The sequence below is a fragment of the Canis lupus genome, chromosome 10 (genome assembly GCF_011100685.1).
Source record: "Canis lupus familiaris isolate Mischka breed German Shepherd chromosome 10, alternate assembly UU_Cfam_GSD_1.0, whole genome shotgun sequence".
Lineage (NCBI taxonomy): Eukaryota > Metazoa > Chordata > Mammalia > Carnivora > Canidae > Canis > Canis lupus.
In genome coordinates, this window is record NC_049231.1 from 54,174,509 (window position 1) to 54,184,323 (window position 9,815).

A 9,815-nucleotide genomic window follows, 5' to 3' on the forward strand; every position below is an offset into this window, starting at 1 on the left:
GTAGCAGTTCAGAATTTGGGCATTGCTGCCCAAAACTGTGCTGCCAGTGCATGAATTCCAGTTTTATGAATTACTAGCTTCTCTGTGCCTTGGGCTCCTTGTATATAAATGGTGTTAATATTTACCACTTCCTGTTATGATTTTTGTGAAGATTATTAAATTTGTTAATGCACATGAAACATTTAGAGAAGTATCATGATAACTTGTAAATATCAGGCATTATAATATGGTAAATCTTTAGAAAATCATTAACATTTATCCATATTCAGGTAATTGAACAATATATTGATATTAACTTTTGTTAATCTCATTCTATGTTTTAAATATGTGCCTAATCTAATTTAATCCTCAAACAACCCTGTGAATTAAGAGGTATTATTATTCTCTTGTTTGGATAAGGTATCTGAACTTTTGGATAGATGAGTGTTTTTCCTAAGTTTATGAACATAGTAATAAGTCCAAAAACTGGGATTTTGGCTGAATCCAGACCTTTAGCACTTGCTACTATACTAGGGTGCTGCAATTATGAAATCATTAGTTATCTGTACAGGATCTCAGAGTAGGTGAATGGTTATTGATTTGACATTAACTGAGGGTTGTGTCTTTTAATTTTTAATTTATATAATAATATACTTTTATAATTGACAAGTGTTAACAGTCCACTCTTCAGAGATCTTGAAAGAGGTTTTTGCTCTTGAAGAGGCATAGTGGTGTTAAATGGAAGGAAAAAAGAAGATTCCATCCTGCAAGTAGGGGTTGATATCACATCTAAAAAGTTCCCAGAAAGATTATAACTTTGGACTTCCCAACAACTTTCTATCTAGAGTTTATTATTGTAAATAAAGTACAAGGAGGAAGGTAATGTGCCTGCAAGTAACCAGGTCTCTGAAAATAAACCAGACATATTCAATCAAGTAAAGAATGTAAGATCTGTGCTGGCATTCTTGAAGAGTCCTTTAAATGAGAGAATTCCATCCCTCACATATTCTACGCATTAGCACAGACTTTTTATAAGACAAGGATTAGGATCAGCTTGCAGCATGAAAAGTAATAGAAACAAGACAACAATAGTAACAAGGACCTGTCCTAAGGATTTATTTAGCCTGGTGGAAACTTTCTCAGGTATGTTTCTCTGTGCTATTTATATGTTGATATCTATTATGAAATAGTATCTAATTGTAATACATACACACATACAAGCACTCACATAGTCTTCTACTTATGTGGAATTTACCCCTCCTCATTTATCACATATCTTTGTATGATGATACCTAAAATTCCACCAATATACTGTCTTTTAGGATCTCTCCCTTTTCCTCTCTTAAATGTGGACTGAATCTTCTTTCTTTTCAATATATGTATGTGTATATATTATGTAAGTATATATGGTATCATAAATAATATGGAAGAACATAAGACATAGAATGAAATCATAATTTTCTACAGCTACTTCACTTAACGTCTTGAAGTATCCATTTTTAGCAGTATGATGGACATCCTTCTTTTTCTATGCTGAGGCATATTTACCCTACAAACATATACAAACATATATATATATACACACACACACACTAATTTATAAATATGTATAATATGATATATATTTATCTCTATACACATGTGTAACATTTAAAAATAGACTCATAATTAATAATGTTATGTATTTTTATTTATATAATACTTTTGTTTTAATGACAATATGTTGCCCATAGAGATGTATCATAATTTGTTTAGCCACTCTTATTTTGATGTACTCATTTCTATTGTATTACTGCATTAAAAATGTGGGTATGTGTATTAGTATATACTCATGATTATAACACTCTATAGCCATACTTTCTTAAAATACTTTGATTTTGATTGATTCCCTAATGCACGAGTGCACACTAGATTTATTAGGTCATTTTCCTTATGTGATAATGTAGCATTAGCACAGATTTCCTCTTGTGGAATAATGAATAAGGATGCAGTTGTCTGCGTACAGAATAGAAGAGAAAGGCAGTCACAAAGACCACATTCATGAATTATCATAAAATAATCCCTAGGCAGAGTTTTACAATTGTGTATCTATCAATGGAAAATATATAAATATTTATATATAGGTAGATAGATTCAGAGTTTTTGTAATTAAAAAATTTTGAAGTTTTTTATATAAATTCCAGTTAGTTACTGTACGTATAATATTAATTTCAGGTGTACAAAACAGTGATATAATACTTTTTATTCATCATGATGAACATCATCATGATGTTCATCACTTTTTAATTCTTATCACCTATTTAACTCATGCCCCCACCCACTTCCCCCTAACCCTAACTCCTAAACTTAACCCCAAACCTTAACTTTAAATTGAACCCTCTGGAGAGTACTCTAAACTGCATATAACCTCACACACTTTCCCTAAACGTAACCCTGGTCATAAAAAAGATTCAGAGTTTAAATGGAGACAGGTAGTTGTTAAAATGGTACATTAGATAGTGACTCTCAATTTTATAAATTTGTATAAAATTGTCTTAAATAGAATAATTATATATTATACATTTACAATCTATTAAAATCATATTTGTTTTATTGTTTTAAAGGTTTTATTATTTATTTGTTTGTTTGTTTATTTATTTATGAGAGAGAGAGGGACCAAGCGGAGGAGGGACAAGTAGACTTTATGCTGAGGGCAGAGCTCAATTTGGGGCTCGATCTTATGACCCCAAGATCATGACCTGAGCTGAAATCAGGAGTTGTATGCTTAACAGACTGAGCTACCCAGGCACCCCCAAATCATAATTGTTTTAACAGAGTGACTACTTTCTCTAAAATAGAAGCCTAAAATGTAACAGTTGTATTGATCCTATATAATATTAAAATCAGAGGTAGGTATTCCAGAATGAGCACCAGCAGTTCAAAGATCCAGTGTGGGAAGCTAAGCACCTTTTACTTTTCTGCTCTGTGTGTTTTAATATGCAACTTCTGTCTCCATGCTCATAATATGGCTGCTCTACTCTGAGGTGTTGCTCTCTTGTTCCAGACAGGAAGGAGAGCAACTAGACAATGTGAAATAAGGATGTCAGTAAATCTATTGTTTTGGTAAATCTAATGATTTCCCAGAAGAACTGAACTATGACTTCTCTTTATATCCCACTAAAAATAATTGTCATATAACTCTTCTCTACAAATGATTCTGGGGAGGCATATTGTCTGGATATATTGCCATTAGTAATTGCAAAAGAAAAAAATGGATATGAGGAAAGCCTCCAAGCAGTAGTTATTGCAAGGGTGTGTTTATATGTTTAATTTTGTATATATTTGTCATAACTATGAACCAAATTCAAGTATGATGCAACTTTATACACACAGGTGCTCGATGAAGATGTATTATTTTATTAAGGAATTTATTATGTCTGATAGAGCTTTACTTTTGGGGGGAAGTTAAAAATAATATATTGACTTTTGTATTATAGCACCGTATTTCTAAATAACCCAAATACTGAAATGTTCTTCTACCTACTTTCCCCATTATAAAAAATGTATACAGAACAGAAGTGGCATGAAATGTATCCGTTCCCATGACATAGGCTGTAATGGAAAATTGTCCAAGCCTAGCCTAGCCTTAAGATTTTAATCTTATGATCCTCTTCATATGTCATACTGTAGTGCATGGACTATATCCAGCACATTTGATTTAAAACTATTTCCAGAAAAATAAATTGTCTTGTTAAGCTTACTAACCAGCTTTCTTCAGCAGACACATTTTTCTCTTCACAAAATGTCACTATTCCTTCTTAGCACAGCAAAAGATAATATTTGTAATTCACAGCATTGATAAAGAATTCCTAAGGTAGTTATTCACTGAATGTCTGTACATGCTCAGAAAGAAATTTGAACATTTGGGAAATTATTGGGATAATTCAGAAAAATAAAATAGTTTTCCTTAATGATCAAGGGTAATAGGTCATTTTGGATCCAGTTAACTGAGAATGATAAATGACAGAATATGGGAACACATTATCTGAGAACACTATATCTATATTTATATATCTATAGCTATATATTTTTAAACTATAGGGCCAGAGTTTGTGAAGTAGGTTTAAAATTAATCAATTAATCTGTAAAATTAAGATATTTATAGACCAGTTTATAATTCATATAATTCTGAAACTGGCATATATATCTTATATATTGTTTCTCTAATTGACTTTTAAACTTTTTTTTCTATAATGGAAATTTACAAATTAAAAAAAAATGAGTAGAGAATGTATCCGTCACTCACATTTTTTCCCATCACTCATATTGAACAGTTGACAAGTCATAGTCTATCCTGATTCACATGTACCCCTTTCTACTCTTCCTTCCTGTATATTATATAAATATTTTATTTGTAAATATTTCAGCATGTATTTATAAAAAATGTGCAGTCTTTGAAAAACATGTCCATATTACCATTACCATTTCCCAAAATCAAATAGTATTCTGACTATATCTAGAAATATCTAGTTAGTGTTCAAATTTCTAGTTGTCTATCGTCTGTTTTATTATAAACAGATATGCCTGTTTTGTTTGAATCACTATCAAAACAAGGTCCATAAATGAATATTGGTTGATAAATCTATAAATCTCTTCTTGCAAAAGAAACTGGGTATTTATTTTGCATTTTTTACACAGTCTAGATTATACTGATTATACCCGTTTTGGTCATGCTCCTCTGCCCCCTGTCCTTTTGTATTTCCTATGCTGTAATTGCTGGAATTAGAAGTTTAAGTACATCTAGAACCTAGCTTTTGGCAATTGCGTTTATGGATGGTGTTGACTATGTTCTTCTAATTCTAACTTTTAATTCTTATTTGTAGTGTGGATTATAATAAATGGCTTTCAAAGATGTGTTTTTTTTAATTTTTTACTACAAAATATGGCCACTTTTCTATAATAACATTAAATCGAGGAATTATATTTTTCATTAAATATTCTTGTAGCTGTGCTTTTTCAAAATGGCAGAAGCAAAGGACAATACCAGTAGTGTCAATGTGCTTATTACCATCCTGTGAATTTTTTGGCTGTCATATTAGACAAAAATAAAGATAATAGCAATAGCTAAAAATGTTGACGTGTCATCTCATTTAATCTTTACAACTAAAGCATGAAATATGTGTTATTTTATTTTACTGAGAATGAGACTGCGAGTCACAGTGGTTAAATATCTTGCCAAGAACACATAACAATGGGACAGGTTTTCAGTCAGACAGTTTGACTTTTCAGTGTCTGGCTTAACCACCATACTATTCTGTCTTGAAGACAGTGATAATTCTGTATGATAATTTTTATAAATATGGTTTTAGTATTTCTGGAGACTCCAAGTCACATTCAAATATACAGAATACAGTGAAACCACTTGAATCATATAATAATGGCATTCTAGTGCTCCTTTGCTGGTATTGGGAGAGATGTGGGTATGTATGATATAGAAATTATAAAACGATTGTTGTCAAGTGGGAAACATATTCCTTTCTACATAAAATGTAATGCTAAAAATACATTCTTACAAGTTAGAGACTAGAAAGTCTTTAACCTACTCCAAATTAGGTGGCATCTGTTTAAACACGTGGAGTGGATTTCACTACCATGTGAATCCTCCAGCAGTGGGCATCTTTAACTTAGAAGGTTTTTAAAATTTGCTATTGATATTATTCTTTGTATAACTAGTCTATTATGAGAATGAATTGTCATAGTGAAAACTGACAGTACTTCTATCCTTCATCATCAAATCGAACTTCTCTTCTGAGTATACGCTCTTCAAATATCTTAAAGTATACAGTACACAAAAGCTACTTTACACACAATAGCATTTCCTTCTTTCAACTTACTCATATGACAGTTGATTTTTTAAATAGAGCTTAAAGGATACTTTCCTGACATTCCTATCTAAATCAGTTTCCTTTGAAATTTATTTTTAGAACATATAATGCAATTTCTAATTTTATTGTTATTTGATTTATTATCTAATATCCATCAATCTAAGCTGTGTGTTCCTTGGTGACAGCAGATCCTATATCTCTTTGTTTTACCACTGAATTCCAAGGGCCTAAACTAGAATCTTATAAAAAGCATTCAATACATGAAGGTAAATCAAATGCATACATTAATAAATGACTTATTTTCCTCATTTTTCACTCCACTCACCCCTCCATCCAGCCTCTCTGATGAGTCAGGTTATTTCTTAGAACTCTTAAAGAGTTCACAAATCAACAGTAATTATTAATATAACATGGGAAATATATTTCAGATGTAATTTAAACCATGTAAGGTTCAATGAACTGTTCACTCCTTTGATATGTACAGTTACATTAGTGTCAGTTACCTGGCACATAGCAGATTTTCAACATTTTTTAGTTATTCCTTCTAACAGCAATAAAAAATTTCATCTTGTTACTTTGTTCAATCATTTCAACTGTGTAGATCCTTTTTAGCATATTGATTCTGTCACTCAGTGTACTTGCTCTCATTCAGATATTTTTACTTTCTGAAAATTAAGTAGGCAGCTCTCCATTTTAATTTCTTGATTAAAACATTTTTAATAATGTGGCATGACAGATTAAAATAGAATTTGAGCCTTGCCTCTTGGAGATTTCTTTGCAGACTAGAGACAACATGATTTTTGGTATCATTATCCAGTTACCTAAAAAATATCCACCAAAGAACATTGCCACCCACCCCATTGTACTCTTACTCTTTTCTTCTAGGGTAACATGACTTTGTCAAATGTCTTGTTGAGATCACAGTCAACCTTTTGCAGAATCTTTCTTTGTTCTAGCAATACTATTAAGTTTTTAAAAATGGCAAAGTGCTGAAATAGACACTACATTTTCTTATTTAATCCCAGTGCAAAAGAACACCTGGAAGTTTTATATGAATTGAAATATCAATGTTTTGTTATTTGCAATGACTAAACTGATATAGCAGTGGTAATCTACTTACAGATTCATGTTGATGATGGTGGTAATAATAATAAGTAGTAGTAGTAATATGTTGAAAATAATATTTTATTGAATTAGGGAGCAACAATCTGTAGAATTATGAGGGAATAATGTGTTTAGATATATTCATGAAAGCAAAGGAGTGACTAAATGTGAGCTTCATTAACAGCAGTTTGGTGATAAAAGTTGCCTGTAGACTACTTTCTCAAAGCTACATTTTCTATGCCATCCATTCATTCTAGAAACACTGATACATCTTATGAGAGTAATTAGGTATTAACTAAGATCTCAGTCGTTATCTAGTTTTCTCATAGAGCAGAGACTAAAATGTTAAAGCATGTTAAAATGGATAGTTTCTGAATTACTACTTTGTTAAGGAGTGTAAACCCAAGGAGCAGCATTGAAAGACCAGGGGAATGAATTGGGGAAGGAAGGGAGGCAAATACACAAGGACATTTTCAAGTTGCCTTTCACCAAGGACAGTCTATTGCTCATTCTCATGGAACTGGCCCCTAATAAGCCCTATGAATTTCCAAACAGTAGTCATGGTGGTGGGGGAGGAGTTGAAGAAGAAAAGTAATTTTTCAACAGGCTCCCAACATTCAAAGTGGATAAGTGGTGTTTCCCTTGGACATGGACAGGGGGCAAAAGCTCTGCCTGACCATGATTCAGGGTGCTGGTCAATGAAATATGCTTGAAAATGCTTAAAATCAGTGGAAAGCTGACTGCTAAAGTAGCAGCTAGAGCAAGAAATAGGCAATGCTAAGAGAATCTGAAATACCTGATACAGTTACCAAAGAATAAATTTCCAAGGTCTTTTGCTGTCATTAAATACAAAAGTCACTTCAATAGACATTTTTTACACGCTTACAAAGTGGGAGATATTATGTACATAGAAGGGGTGTGGATATAAAAGTAAGTAAATCTCTACCTACAAAGAACCACAGTGTAGCAAGGGAAAGAATAAACAACTAATGGCTTACAGTATGTCTGACTAAAATGTCAACAAAATTTAAAATAGGTAAAATTAATTTTGGATTTGGGGATAGAAATTTGGGATAAGTTTTACAGAGTGAGAGGTGCTGATTTGGCACTTGAAGCATGTTAAAATATACACAGAAGTGCATTTCTGGCTAGTGGTAATAGTCTGAATAAAGGCGCTCAAGTCTCCAACCATGATTGTTCGGTAGTTGATGTGTGGTTGAAAGATTGAGGAACAGAAGACAGATCAAGAGGACAGGATTAGTAAAACACACAAAATGGGTTTTGATGTGCTCAGGAAAATTCTGAGTTTGGGACACCTAGGTGGCTCAGTCAGGGAGGGATCTGACTCTTGGTTTTGGCTCAGATCATGATCTCATGGTCATGAGGTTTAGCCCCACATCAGGCTCCACACTGAGCATGGAGTCTGCTTAAGAGTTTTTATTTTTCCCTCTCCCTCTCTGCCTCAACGACCCCTTACCTCGCTCACACGCATGCACATGCCATTGTATCTCTAAAAAAAATAGATAAAAAATTCTGAGTTAAAAAAATGAAGCAGGATTTCTTGTCAGACTTCTCAGAGATTTTGCTGTGACTTATGACTGATACTTAATATGTATCATTTATCAAGATAGTTTTAATATGAAACTGATTTTTTGTGTCAAGTATCTTGTGGGATTCTTGTTCCAGTAGTATATTTTGGATGCTGCTGTGAATATATGAAGAGGAAAGGTGGAGGAGAATTAAACCTTAACTGAGTGTATATTAATATACCAAATAGTATATTTTCAACAATACCATTTTAGGGGAAAGTTTGGGAAAAATTATAATATCCCTTGAGTAATAGTCCAAATAATTTGCTTTGTATACATTCTGTACTAGAAGCCAGCAATGATTCAGAGACAGTATAAGATCAGGTTTTGATTTATAAAGATAAAAGTAATCAGGAAAGGGTATAATGTGATTGGGATATGTTCTGCAAAGGTACTTCCCAATTAGTCATATAATAAAAACACACGTAAAATCAAGTGTGATTTGCAAGCAAAAAGATAGACTGATTTGGCACAGGTACTTCTGGATAATATGTGACTTCCCCATGAAAATGGAATTTATTGTCTTTCATAGAACTATAAAAGTGCCATCTCCATATTTCTATGCATTTAACCTCGTGAGTACCTTGCTATTCTTTGAGAATATCCTATGTCATTAAAGTGGCTTCATTGCCAGAGTCAGATTTTACTTATGCAACTTTTGTTAAGCACGTGCTTTGTGTCAGAAACTGTGGTACGCACTGAGGCCATGAAGGTGTGTAAGAAACCTATGACCTCAAGAAAATTGGTCTCTAGATGAGAAGGTGAAGTCAGCGCATAAAATGGTGACAGGCATTATAATACAGCATACAATAAATGCTGACATGACTTTTAGAGGTCTTTGCTGTTGTTATTGTTAGTTGTGACCATGACTTCCAGGGAGATGGGTCTTCAGTGGCTCTGAGCCAATCAGCAGCACAAATGTATCTATGTTTACAAAAACATGAAGTTGTTTGAAGATGGTGGAAGGTATATTGGTACAGGGATAAATATCCCACATTATCTCATGCCATTCTGCATTAATCAGTATTTTTATACTATTTTTCACCTCACACCACATTGTACTTGACCCATGAACTGTATACACTTTCTGGTGTTCACCCAATCTTCCTGTAATTTTCTGTTAAGCCATGTTCTGATTTTACTACAATCTTCTAATTTGCCACAAATTCCTATCCCTAATGGCTCCCAACCAAATATGATCTTTTACTTTGTGGCATTCGTGGATTGTCTATTCATTACTCCAATGTGAAGATAAATCATATCTTGCCTCAAGTAATAA